Source organism: Triturus cristatus, chromosome 4_1, assembly GCF_964204655.1.
Source record: "Triturus cristatus chromosome 4_1, aTriCri1.1, whole genome shotgun sequence".
Classification (NCBI taxonomy): domain Eukaryota; kingdom Metazoa; phylum Chordata; class Amphibia; order Caudata; family Salamandridae; genus Triturus; species Triturus cristatus.
In genome coordinates this window covers 644106233-644121047 of record NC_140585.1, presented here as the reverse complement: position 1 = coordinate 644121047, position 14815 = coordinate 644106233, and the positions used below count along the sequence as shown (strand labels likewise).

General features: G+C 37.6%; 1 protein-coding gene across 6 annotated transcripts in view; it reads right to left on the bottom strand.

Moving 5' to 3' along the window:
- The window catches only part of LOC146855326 (uncharacterized), a 915814-nt gene that overhangs the window by 371658 nt on the left and 529341 nt on the right, over window positions 1-14815 (bottom strand). The window lies entirely within an intron of this gene.

The following is a 14815-nucleotide window of genomic DNA, read 5'->3' as shown; positions in this document are numbered from 1 at the left end:
AAAGGAGAAGGAGTGTGAGATACATACAGAAGGAAGAGAAGTAGGAGAATAGGAGTGACTATGTGGAAAGGATAGTAACAGTTAGGCAAGGTGAGGGAAAGAGAATGACGGACAAGGTTAAAAAATTAACATAGATTGAAAATGAGTGATGCAGAGAGGAGGAGTGGTAGAAACAAAGGGGCAGATTTTTTATAAACGTACGCAACATTGTGCAGGAAGTCATAATGCTGCGCCATGCTGCGTTACTTTCTAAGCACAGAGATGCGATATATTTACAAGAAAATGTCGCATCTCTATGCTTCCCTTGCACTGGCGCCAAAACTGCAGCCATACGCCGACGCAGGCTCCCTTGCACCATGGTGCAAGGATGCCTGTGTGGTAGGGAAACTGTTCTTGTGCAGGATGAGACACCTTCCTCCCAAAAAAACAATCACAAGAGGCTTTTTCCTCTTTCAATACATGCTGTAGCATGCAGCACGCACTGAAAGAGGAAAAAATGAAGAGAACTGAAAACATTTCTCCTTGTTGTGCTTCGTTATGCCATCCCCAAGGGTGGCGTAGTATTCACACACAAGTTCAGACTTATGATTTCTCGTAAATAAGGAGATTGGTGTAGTTCTATAAGTGTTGTGTGGGAACACAAACAACAACAACCATAGAATACCCCTTCAACACACAGTGCTGCGTTTGAATTGGCTGTATTTACAAGGAGAGGAAAAGACACACAGAGTGGCTTATCCTCTCCTTGTAAATATGGAGGAGCACCCTGCGCCACTAATACGTCAAGAAAAGTGACGTAGTGGTGGCGCAGAGGCTTGTAAATCTGCCCCAGAGATGTTAAGGAAATTAAGGGTAAAACAGACAAACAGAAAGTGACAGATACAGAGACAGAGAGCAAACAACTGAGAAGGAGTAAGGCAGTTAAAAAGACTAAGACATATGGATACAGAGAAAGAAACATGGATGAAAAATTAGTGATGGGGGTAGTAAAGGTAGGGGAGTAGTAGAGAAGGAGTGAGGGAGTTACAAAAGAGTAGTAAAGCAGGAAGAGAGAGAGAGAAGAGAAATGAGAAAAGCAGAGTGAGGAGAGGTGAAGAAAAGGAAGCATGAAACGAAAGGAGTGAGAAATACAGATATTTGAAACTTACCTGACCATCAAAGTAACTTATTTAGAAATAAATGTTTTTATTTAATTGCAAGGAAACTGAATTACATTTTCTAAATTTTCTTACTAGTTCTGAAAAAAAGAAAAAAAGTATTAATATCCAACAATACATTTTATTAAACAGTACATGTTTTGTCATATTTAGCAAAGCAATTTTTTGCCCTTTTTTTGCTGTTTTCAGAATGTTTTGATTTTCACTGAAAATAGTGAAATCAATTGTATTCATCATTTAACAGCGGGCAAAAAAAAAAACAATCTGAAAGATTGTTTAAAAAAGCCCAAAATGTATCCTCACTAAAACATACCTTGATAGAAATGTCACATATGTATTAAAAATACCTTTTAAGTACAATAATATTTTTCAAGAAATAACGTCTGTAAACCTTGTTGCAAAAGAACATATGCCAAAATAATATCTGTCAAAGAAGTCCACAATTGTTTGTTTTACCTTTCCTTGAGGCCAAATGGTAAGTTTAAAATCCTTTTTGAGTGAAATATTCAATTTTAATCCTTTAAAATTTAAATAATGCTTTCTTCAGATGCTGAATTTAGTTTTTTAAATTTGGGTTTCAAAAAAATTAAGTAACAATTGGGTAAATCATAAGGCAAACGTTGCTTGAAAATCAATTGAGAATCATTACACAGTGTCCATCCTTTTTCACATTTAAGATAAACTGTGTAATGACCAGAAGATATAGAAGGACCGTCATGAAAAATTATTGCAACTGCTACAAAAGTTTTTCCAGATATAGATAATTGATTACCAACAAACTTCTTTAGTAAAGTTTCCAATTTTGTTCCATCAGCTCTACAACGTTGTACCATTAAAATTACATACTGTCCATATTTCTTTAAAAATAATGTTGACATTTCAGATTTACATTCAGAACATTCCATGTTGTGATTAGCATCTTTAACTAATTTACTAAAAGTCACTTATTTACTTTCTGGTAATGGTAAATATATGAACCTTTCAGAATCATCATTACTACTGCATGTGTTCATACAGTTTTCACAACAATGTTCCCATTTATAAGAGACACCAAATAAATTTTCTACTTCTACCCCTTCATCTTCCAGTACCATCAGCATATACATTAAGAATTCCTGTGCATCTTGCTGGACATTTTGTGTAAACTGTGTACATCCAGAACATACATCTAAAAGATTTCTAACATCAGAAGCACTTTCTATTTTAGTTTTATCATTACTCAGCTTCTCATAAAGGAGACTCAGCAAAGAACAGAATCTTTTCCCCTGATTTACTATTATCTGCTCTTGCAAAAATTCAAGATAAAATACAACATTCAGCACTACATTTGCGTAGCAGTTGACACCAGAGCTATTTTCAAAATGACAACCAACAACCTCTTCCACACTGTCCTTTTTCTTTTTGCTTGCAGTCACATCACTGTCTTTTTGTTTTCTCTTCTGTACATCCTCATTACAGATATTCTCAAATCTCCTTTTCCGACAAACAACACGTTTTTCAAACACAGGATACTGACCTAAATGAGGAGCATAGCTTCTTCTTAATCTATTATACTCCTTTACACAGTTTGCATCAGCACTTACTTTTGAGTCATCAAAGTCTATCATGAATAAACCAGATAATTTTTTCACGCGTGACAAAGCAACATATGCCATACCTTCTTTAAACACACTAGATCCAATGTTTACAAAAGCAATATCTACAGTTAATCCTTGAGACTTGTGAATAGTTACAGCATATGCTAGAGAAAACGGAAACTGCTTCCTACGTACATATAAGTCTTTCACTAGCAAAAAACGAACTGAAGAACGACTAATGACTTTATCCTCTTCAATCTGATCAAATTTTATTTTTAAGAATTCAATTCCATCTTTTTTCTGGTACTTTACAAAATCCACAACTTTACCCATAGCTCCATTCACTAAACCTTTTTCTACATCCAAATTACGTCTTAAAATTACTCTACAGTTCATACATACATAAAGATTCTTTTCCAAACCAGCTGTTTTTTTTAAATGTTTTTCTCCAGAGAATCCAATTTAGTAGCCAATTTGCCTGTCAATATAATAGTTATTTGTTCATGTTGAATTTTATCCACAGCTTCCAGTTTTATGATCTCTTCATTTTCCAATTTCAAAAGTTCTTGATTGAATACAGAGCATTCATGTAGTGTTGGCATTAAGCAGATTATAGTATTTTTTTCAGCAATTTTCTTGTATATTTTCTCTGGAACTATTTCTTCTGTTGTAAACAAATTACTCAGCAATCAACTCTGTAATGCTTTTCTGCCATGTTCTGTGAGTAGTCCAATTCTTATATCTTTCAGAATACTTGCATAATCCACATCATTGGCTTGCCTCATATTGGTAATGAGTTCCTTATACTCAAAATATGTCCAAATATTTACATTGCCTATACTTCCTAACGACTTTTTCGTGTCTTCATGAGTAAGTGTATGGAATACCGGTTGTCCTTTAACTAGAGTAAGTTGCAAAAGATCCCCAAAAACTATGACGTGTTTTCCTCCAAATAACACGTCATAGTCTGTCTTTAGTATTTGCTGCATTCTTAAATGCACAAAGGCAAGCATTAAGATTCATACCATGCTTACCTCATCAATAATGAGTACTTTCATTTTCTTCAATACTCTTGAAACTTCCAAGCATGCTTCTCCTGCTAGTTTGTGGTATTGTATTTTGTTCTCATGCTCTACTGGTAACATTAGCAAACGATGTAAGGTAACTCCTTTTATGTTATACGCTGCTAACCCAGTTGGAGCAGTAACAACACAAGACAAAATTGAACCCGTTTTGTTCTGTAGGTAGCTTCTAATTACATGAATTAAGAAACTTTTTCCAGTTCCTGCTTGTCCACTTACATACATTCTGATTGGTTCAAAAGATGTGCATGAGCACTCTTTATTTTCATGTAGTAATCCGTGATCAATTTTTTTCCTGACTTCTTCATAAATTTGTTGTTGTTTATCATTCAGTTGTTCTTCCAAATTCGGTAAGTTTATTAAATCATCCTGAGCTTGATTCATAGCTGTTTCGACTTCAGTCATGGCTATTGCTGCTTCATTTTCGACGATTGGTTGTCCTAGAGGATCTTGACTGAACGTCCCAGAACTTTGACTGTCTTGAGAACTGTCTCTAGCTACTTCAGCTGCAATTGTTGCTTCTTGTTCAATTTCTTCATTTAACATTTGAACATAAGATGAGAAAGTACTGCATTCTATGCTGTCTTTGCTAGCATTGAAGGAATCTTCATAACTCTGGAATTCTCCAAGTAGTTCGTCCTCTGAACGCCATGGTTTAAACAGCTGCAAAAGTGCCAAGTAGTAAAATTCCTTTTTGTCAGGAGTGTCGCAACTCAGCTTCCGGTGATTTATCAAACTTCCTTTTGTTTGCTTCACCAAACATCCTTCCTCACCACTGACTTCATATTTTCCATTGTTGATGTCTTCTGTGGCATTCCGTTTAAAAATGAAGTTCTGCAGCACTTCATAGAGACACATGTTCTCAAGGTGATGACTTCTTTGTGGGTAATATGTGTCCAACATGTTTGTTCTCAAAATGTCTGTACTTTCTGGTTCGAACTCTGCTAAATATTCAATTTCTCGAATAGATTTCAGTACCCGATTTCGCATTCCTGCAAGGCCTAAACTTACCCAAATTATTCTTCTGGATTTCGAGTACAGACTTGCAGATGATAACCTATCTGAGCATTAGTAGGATCCAATTACTCGATGCGATAACATCTTTAAACTGAAACTGTATAGCTTCTTACTGACAGTATTCTCGTGAGAAATCTCTTCCCACATTTCCTTCAATTCCGTTTTCTCAGATTTAGTTATGTAAGATGTGACATACCGAGCAATAGCAATAGAATTGTCAGCCACATACTGTATATCCATGTTAGCATTCCACATGGATAACATGACTGGGTTGTAGTCATTTATATATTTTGACTCTTCTTTTCTTCTTAGGTTGTAGGTATTCTTAGGCGATTTTCTTGTAATAGTATGTCGCACAGCTGACATAAAACTGTTTACTCTTCCTTTTGAACAAACAGGTCGTGGAAATCCAAATCGACATTTTGTGTAGAATTTATCTTTACTCTTGTACTTTCGTCGACAGTATTTTCCACACCGATGACTTTGGAAACGTAAAACTTTCTCTTTTAAGTTTTTCTCTTCTGTGCTTTTAGGTATAGCACATGTTGCATATTCTTCAATGAAAGATAAAACTGCTTCATCAGCATCTGTTCCAAATGTTGGGGCATCCTTGATCCACAACAGCATATGAATATGAGGAGCACCTCTTGCTTGGTACTCTTTTCTCCAAAAGAAATACACAACTTCTCCAAGAGGTGGATTTTTTTTATTGCAGATGAAGGACATCATAGCCTCAAATCTATGATTAAAATATCTGCAAACATTAACCGGATCCAATGAGCACAATTCTCCTGCTGTCTTGTATTGTATGTTTTTTAATGTTTGAATTTGCCTCTCGAAGAAAATCCAGAAGATCATCCCAAGCATACTCAGCACAGCTTAGGGTAAGGAACCATGTAGGAGTTCCTAAATTCCGTAACATACACTTCAATTCTCCATGGCGTCGGTACCAATATTCATTAGTCCCACGCTGACAAGCCATCAAATTGATCAATTGAGATTCCAAATGATCATCTCGCTGTTGCACTTTGTTGATAAAGTCCTTTGCTGACACATTATGTAGATGTACTCCAGTTTTTAAAATGTGATTTACTGCATAAGATAGTGCAGACAAGTCACTTTCAAATAAAAGATGGAACAAATAAGGAATACTTTGACGAAATCTTGGATCTTCTGCATATAATTTTGTAGTCCGATACTCCGAAGCAGGAATCTGTACTGGACGTTCATCATATCGTCCACCTTCTCCTGTAGGAAACAGTTGGGGAAAACAACGAGCTTCCAAGCTCTCCTCCCATACACTCACAGGAGTTCCTTTTGCTTTCTTCATCTGAAATAGATCAATAGCGTTTCCCATAACTTCTTTAGAATGAAGAGGATGTATGCTGAAATGTTCATAAATTTCTTCTTCTTTTGACTTATCCACTTTTTCAATTTGCCCAGTTGGTATTCCTGTGTCTTCTAGTAAAACTTCTTCATCTTCATCCATATAAATTGTTTCATACCATTTATTATTTATTTTCAAATACAAATTTGCTCTTTGTACTTTTGGTACATCCACCAGCTCCTGCCAAATTCTCTTATTCTTTGTAGGTACACCATTAACCAGAATAACTAATGGTTCAGTTTCCAAAGTATCTGCATCAATTGTTTCCATATTTTTTTTCAAATCCAATGGCAAATAGACAACTCTTCCTTTTAAACCTCTTTGTAAATCCGAAGGAGGTAATTTACCTGTTTTTGGCTCCATACGCACTATGGTCTGAAACGGATGAACACATTGAATGAGTATAGACTCATACGTATTTAAATCAGAAAGTTCTGGAGGAATATCAACCAATTCTAATTTATTATGTACAGCTCTAGCTGGCATTCTATTTTCTTCTAACTTGTTATAACAGTATTTACAAATACGCTGATCTTCACCCAATTCAAAACAATTTTCCAGAAATATATATGTTGCAAAATCTTTCCACTTATAATTATCTTCATTTTCACTTTTTTTATACAGCTCAACATTCCTTGTTTGAATTTTATAATGGCTTCTCCGGCAACAAATACAAGTAATATTTGGTCTTTCATTAGAGATGATAGTAAATTTTGTCATTTCATCTTCAAAATTTTTACTAACAGTAAGTTCTACATTCTCTTCCACATTTTCATCAATAACTGTGTCATTTTCTGCACTTTCTTGTTCTGGACCAAAGTAACAAAACTGAATCTCATCAGTAACCTTCACTACATCTGATACAGATCCACGGAACAGAGCATTATTCAACTCATTTAACTTTAGTGCTGGACTTTTAGCAAAATACAATGTTCTCACAAACTTTCTCATTTCAGTATGATGTACTGCCAGCATCCTAAAATGGTGAAAAACACTTTGACACACTTTCCTAGAAAGACAAGCCAGAGAATGTCCTTGCAAACCAGTATTATCTCTCACTCTGCATGGATCTAGTCTTTGAAGCACCTTATTAATCTTCTGTTTAACACTCTTTTTACTATATTCTATTAGAAAGTCACGTAATTTATCAATAGATTCCTGACGCACAGTACAAATACTACTACAATTCCAAGTGTACACTGGGGCTTTAGGACGTCTCCCCATAACCTCAGCAGCCATCACTTCTTCCTCATTTCTTGGAACCATTTTCTCCTTTTCCATTACACAACCATCTTTAACTTCATATGCTCTACCATTGGTGTCAACTGCATGCAACAAACTATTACTTTGAAGATAACTCTCTTCATTAAAAAATGGTTCAGTACTTGAACTATGCTTTCATTCTCCTAAGAACACTTTACAAAAGTTATTTTTTTTCACTTCTCTTTTCCTTTGTGACTTCATTGCATTGACTAATTTATCTAATCTACGCATCCTGTTCAAAATTAAAATGAATAGTTGTTTTTTTATTTCCAAAGCCTTCGTAACAATATTTTCAATACATTTCTTTTTCTTATAAAATCTGTTTTTCTTCTAATATTTTTTCACATCCTTTAGCAAATTTAACATCACTCTTCTCTGAAACATTTTTCGACGAATGTTTTTAAAATCTATTTTTCGTGTTAAGTCACTCTTTCTTACTTCTGATTGTACATTAGCATTTTGTTTTTGCTGTCGACTCTGTTGTTGTTTTGTACTTGTAACACTGTTTGAAGATATCTTTTTACCATTTTTTTTTGTTGAAGATATGTTTTAAAAATTCTTTAGTCTGCTTACCAGAAGACTTTTTCTTTTTTCCAACACAAGCTTCTCCTCCTATTTTTTTTTTGACCAGTTGTCTTCAAATATAGTTGTTGTTGCTTTTCTTTTCTCTTTCTTGACTTTATAGGCATCTTTAAATTTTTTCACTGTTGCTCAGCAATACCTGCAAGAAACTAAAAAAAAATACCTTTATGTAATTTTAATTCATTACAATTTTTTTTGAGCTTTTCAAATGCTATCATATGAGCTGCCCCTTTCCTACGAGTCCAAGTCTTACAAAACAAGAGAAACATGAATTAAATCTCTGATAACAATTGCTATGTGCACACAGACTCATGGTGTGATTCTAGGCAGAAAGTGATATTTCCTTTAGCAATTTGAAAGCACATTTAGTACTGTGGAGGAGCAAGTGATAATTACTGTGACAGCCTGACACATTTTTCTTATATTTTAGAGAAGCAGAAAAGAGCACATGTCCTTACAGCTACTTGAGACCATGACCATGTGTTACAGGGTGAGTGATTAGACGAGAGCAAAGGAAATGAGCCTTGGTGACGTTGAATGTGTTTGCGTTACACACTGCTATCTGAAACACCACACAGAGCTGAGTATCACGCACGGGAGTGTAGGAGAAGCTGCTGCGTGTGTGCAAAAAGTGTGTTTCTGGAGACTGTATTGTCAGGTGCAAGAAAGATCTGCATGGAGACTTGCACAACTGCATGAAAATTGCAGAGATGTGTGTAAGAGTAGATGTGTGGTAAGGGTTAATTAGAGTTTTGAACATGTAGGAACAACCTCACCCATTACAAGATTGGAAGCAAAATCTACCCTGTTGATTTCAAATGTGTTAGCATTTGCCTCTCATTTGTGAGATCATGATTTCTGCTGAGTGTTAACCATCACAGTTGAAGAAAACAAGCTGCCCCTTTCCTACGAGTGCAAGTCTTACAGAACAAGAGCAACACTAATTAAATCTCTGACAACAATTCCTGTGTGCACACAGACTCATGGTGTGATTCTAGGCAGAAAGCGATATTTTTTTGGCAATTTGAAAGCACATTTAGTACTGATGTGGAGCAAGTGATAATCACTGTGACAGCCTGACACATTTTTCTTATATTTTAGACAAGCAGAAAAGAGCACATGTCCTAACAGCTCCTTGAGACCATGACCATGTGTTACAGGGTGAGTGATTAGACTACAGCAAAGGAAATGAGCCTTGGTGACGTTGAATGTGTTTGCGTTACACACTGCTATCTGAAACACAACAGAGAGCTGAGTATTACGCATGGGAGTGTAGGAGAAGCTGCTGCATGTGTGCAAAGAGTGTGTTTCTGGAGACTGTGTATTGTCAGGTGCAAGAGAGATCTGCATGGAGACTTGCAGAACTGCATGACGAGTGCAGAGATGTGTGCAAGAGTACATGTGTGGTAAAGGTTAATTTGAGTTTTGAACATGTAGGAACTACCTCACCCATTGCAAGATTTGATGGAAAATCTACCCTGTTGATTTCAAATGTGTTAGCATTTGCCTCTCATTTGTGAGATAGTGATTTCTGCTGAGTGCTAACCATCACAGTTGAAGAAAACAAGCTGGCCCTTTCCGGAAAGTGCAAGTTTTACAGAACAACAGCAACACAAATTAAATCTCTGACAACAATTCCTGTGTGCACACAGACTTATGGTGTGATTCTAGGCAGAAAGTGATATTTTTTTTGGCAATTTGAAAGCACATTTAGTACTGTGGTGGAGCAAGTGATAATTACTGTGACAGCCTGACACATTTTCCTTATATTTTAGACAAGCAGAAAAGAGCACATGTCCTAACAGCTCCTTGAGACCATGACCATGTGTTACAGGGTGAGCGATTAGACTACAGCAAAGGAAATGAGCCTTGGTGACGTCGAATGTGTTTGCGTTACACACTGCTATCTGAAACACAACACAGAGCTGAGTATTACGTATGGGAGTGTAGGTGAAGCTGCTGCATGTGTGCAAAGAGTGTGTTTCTGCAGACTGTGTATTGCCAGGTGCAAGAGAGATCTGCATGGAGACTTGCAGAACTGCATGAAGAGTGCAGAGATGTGTGTAAGAGTACATGTGTGGTAAGGGTTAATTGGAGTTTTGAACATATAGGAACTACCTCACCCATTGCAAGATTTGATGGAAAATCTACCCTGTTGATTTGAAATGTTTTAGCATTTGCCTCTCATTTTTAAGATAGTGATTTCTGCTGAGTGCTAACCATCACAGTTGAAGAAAACAAGCTGGCCCTTTCTTGAAAGTGCAAGTTTTACAAAACAGCAACACAAATTAAATCTCTTACAATAATTCCTGTGTGCACACAGACTCATGGTGTGATTCTAGGCAGAAAGCGATGGGAGTGTAAGAGAAGCTGCTGCATGTGTGCAAAGAGTATGTTTCTGGAGACTGTGTATTGTCAGGTGCAAAAGAAATCTGCATGGAGACTTCCACAACTGCATGAAGACTGCAGATATGTGTGTAATAGTACATGTGTGGTAAGGGTTAATTGGAGTTTTGAACATGTAGGAACTACCTCACCCATTACAAGATGGGAAGGAAAATCTACCCTGTTCATTTCAAATGTGTTAGCATTTGCGTCTCATTTGTGAGATTCTGATTTCTGCTGAGTGCTAACCATCACAGTTGAAGAAAAAAAGCTGGCCCTTTCTTGAAAGTGCAAGTTTTACAGAACAACAGCAACACAAATTAAACCTCTGACAACAATTCCTGTGTGCACACAGACTCATGGTGAGATTCTAGGCAGAAGGCGATATTTTTTGGGGGAAATTTGAAAACACATTTAGTACTGTGGTGGAGCAAGTGATAATTACTGTGACAGCCTGACACATTTTCCTTATATTTTAGACAAGCAGAAAAGAGCACATGTCCTAACAGCTCCTTGAGACCATGACCATGTGTTACAAAAAACAAGCTGCCCCTTTCCTGCGAGTGCAAGGGTAACAGAGCAAGAGCAACACAAATTAAATCTCTGACAATTCCTGTGTGCACACTGTCTCATGGTGTGATTCTAGGCAGAAAACAGTATTCCTGGGTGATACCAGTATACCTTAACTTATGGTGAAGACATACTCCATAATATCTAACATGTTCAAGGCACTTAAATATCTTCCTTAACATAAAATGTAAAACACAACTTTTAAAGTGGTAGGAAAATGTACCATGCTATTTTCAAATGTGTTTGCATTTGCCTCTCATTTGTGAGTAACTGATTTCTGCTGAATGCTAACCATCACACTTTAAGAAAACAAAGTGCCCCTTTCCTGCGAGTTCAAGGCTAACAGAACAAGAGCAACACAAATTAAATCTCTGACAACAAATCCTGTGTGCAGACAGACTCATGATGTGATTCTAGGCACAAAACAGTATTCCTCAGTGATACCAGTACACCTTAACTTATAGTGAAGACATACTCCATAATATCTTACAAGTTCAAGACAGTTAAATATCGCCTAAAACACAAAATGTAAAACACAACTTTAAAAGAAGAATGACAATTCTAATATTTATATCAAAAATCACCACATACATCCCCTCTCAAACTCATAACTCACTTTTAAAATTAGTTAGTTGAGAAAGAAATGTGGCACTCAAACAGCAGATTATCAGAGCCAGAATCTCAGAGCTGTACACCTCTCTCCTCCCACATTTTTTCAAATGGAATCACACATTTTTATTGGTTGCAACTTTCAACCCTTTTCCAAATCATCACTTCCCCCAACATGACTTCTGCCTGCTACCATAGCAACAGGTCATGGAACACTGGTGTGAGCAGAGAGGTCATAAGTTCAGCACACGTTTCAAATCCAAAGAGCAAGAGTGCTTGACTTTTCAAGCCTAACAGCACATCCAAAGTAATGTTCAGTGGGAACACATTTTTCTGTACCAATCCAAAACATGCTTTTAAAAATGTAAACATACAGCCTAGTTTTAACTGTAAAATGGTTTGAATCAGCCAATGAGTTCTTTTTATTAAAAAAAGTATGTATGCCTCCATTTTTCAACTGTCTTTCTTTTCATATTGCCATTCTACTGAAAGACACCCCCTGAGTGCATCCAGATCTCCTTGAAAGATGTTCACAGTGTGGATTGTAGGTCATAGCTATGACTTTGGAGTGAAAAATTTGCAGAAAAAAGAGGTATTGTGAAAGACCTTGCTTTGCCAAATGTAGACATTAAATGGATTGGTCAGAGAGGGTTAAAGTGGCACCAATTAATGCCTTTGGTGAAAACCTTTCTACATCTCCCACAGCCTAACCTTATAATTGTGCACTGTGGTGGACATGACCTAGGCACTTTAACTGGGGTAGGTCTGGAAATGCTTGTTAAGGACACCTTTGTGCAATTGATGTCACTTTTTCCAAAAACTGCCTTTGTATATTCTAATATATGCCAAAGGCAAAAGTGGAACTGGTCCAACCAACATTGTCCACAGATTGACAAAGCAAGAAAGCACGTCAATAAGTCTGTTTCTGCTTTCCTCAGAGACTATGGTATGGGTTCTATATACCACAACAATTTGCGTTACAACATGCAAGACATTTATAGAGGAGACGGTGTACATTTCAATGATGAAGGCAACAGAGTCTTCCTCTTGAACTTTAGACTCTGCATCGGTACTTACTTGTAGGTACCGAAAAACACTCAATAAACACAAGGGCTCTTTTTAGAGCCACCTAATATCTAAACACTTAAACTTGATTTTTATTTCTATTTTTTGCAAGTTTTTTTTCGGGTGCGCGCAGAGTGCACGCACCCCGCGATGTTTTTTTTAAAAAAATTAAATCTTTTTTTTGGCCCTTCGTGGTCCTACTGTGACCCCCTGACAATGGCTAGGGGGTCAAGAACTCCCTACTCTGCCCCCTATTCACGTTCTCCACCTTTCCTTTTCAGTGCGACAGACAAAATGGCGGCCGACACTTCCTGATTTCGACCGATTCGAATGTTTACTGACATCTAACAACCAATCAGAATTACGCTCGCGCACGGCAGGGTGCGCGCACAGGGCTTGCACAGTGCGCGCACGCTGCACGCGTATAGATATTGATATGCTTTTAAATGCTATTTTCTCAGGAAATACTGAACAGATTTACACCAGACCTGCAAAAGGCACTTCCTTGACCTTATGGCTACCTCTCTGCCAAATTTCAAGTAATTCTGTTCAGCCGTTAGGACCTTTAGTCGCAGCTACAGCCCGATGGAAAAATACATCGGGAAAACGCGTTTTGGGACCCCCCCTTTTTCTCGGCCCCCGCTTGACGAATCACCCCGAGACTTTCAGAGTAGGAGCTGAACGGAGCGCCCCATTAGTTTTGGAAATTTCGCGAGGATTCGTCAACCGGTGCAAAAGTTATTCAAAATAGAATTTTGAGATTTCCTATGGAAACTCGGTCCTAACTATAACTATCTACTGGCGACCGCCAGTAGATAATATAGATATATAGATATAGATATATAGATACATAGATATATAACCTACTGGCGGTCGCAGTAGGTAGCTATAGTTAGGACCAAGTTTCCATAAGAAGAACATTTTTTGTTTTGCTTATAACTTTGGCGTCGTTTGATGAATCTTCATGAAATTTTCCAAACCAATTCTTTGTTCATATCAGCACCTATGTGGGAAGCTTGGGGGTGATTCGTCAAGGGGGAGCCGAGAAAAAAGGGGGGTCCCAAAACGTGTTTTCTCCATGTTAAATTCCATAGGAAACTTTAGACAAGGCTACAGGTCGAACGGGTGAACGGAATTACCCCAAAATTGGCAGGGAGAAGGGTCTTGGTCTAGAAAGCATGCTTTTGTTTATTTGGTGTAAATCCGTTCAGTAGTTTTTGAGAAATATCAAAATTTACAGATATTGATATTTGGGAATTCTGCCATCTGATTGGATGAGGCGTTACGAGCACGAGCTTGCTGCTTATTGGTTGGGAGCGCTGCGAGCGGTTGCAACTAGGAAGTGTTGGCCGCCATTTTGTGATTCCATCGAAGTGAGTAAGGGGAAAAAAGGGCGGAAAAAGTAGGAAAGAGGACGGTAGGAGCACTGAAACTTTTGTGGGGGTGTTTAGGGTGTGCTGTAGAGGGGGTGCGAAGTGAAGTGCTCATAGCTACCGGTCTGAAAGTGCTGGGTATGGAAATTAAGTGAGGTATTGCGTAGAGTCTGATGCTGCTAAGGTGAGCTGGTGCGGGAGTCGGGGATGAAAGCGTGAGCCTCAACTGTGTGTCTTATGGTGTGAAGTCATGTGCCCTGGTCGCTGTGCCCCACCTGTCCAAGTAGTGTCAGTAATATTTTATACGTAGTAGGAGGAAGTTTTGTTTGGAACACGGTAATTTGTATATGGTGCTTAGGTGGTGTAATACAGGGAGTGCAAAGGTAAATCAATGCGGTATTTGTACAGTGCAAACTACACAGAAAACGATAATTGATTGGAAGATAAGAAGCTCAACCAGACGTGCTACTTGCATTTGGAAGGTACATTTGTAACTTTAAACAATGGTGAACTTTTAACCCGCAGGTGGCGTTAAATGTTCGAGAATATGCTGAAAAAGAAAAGGTTACGTTTAAAAGGGTGGTGTAGTGGCACTGGGCCCATTTATGAAGCGGTTTATGGTATGGTGTACGTTTTTCCCTCAAATTTGCATGTTTTAATACCTTTTGGTGATGAGTGTTCCAGCAGACAGCTACGCAAATCACACAACATTTCTGTGGATAACAAATCTTCGTGCTGATAGACACTC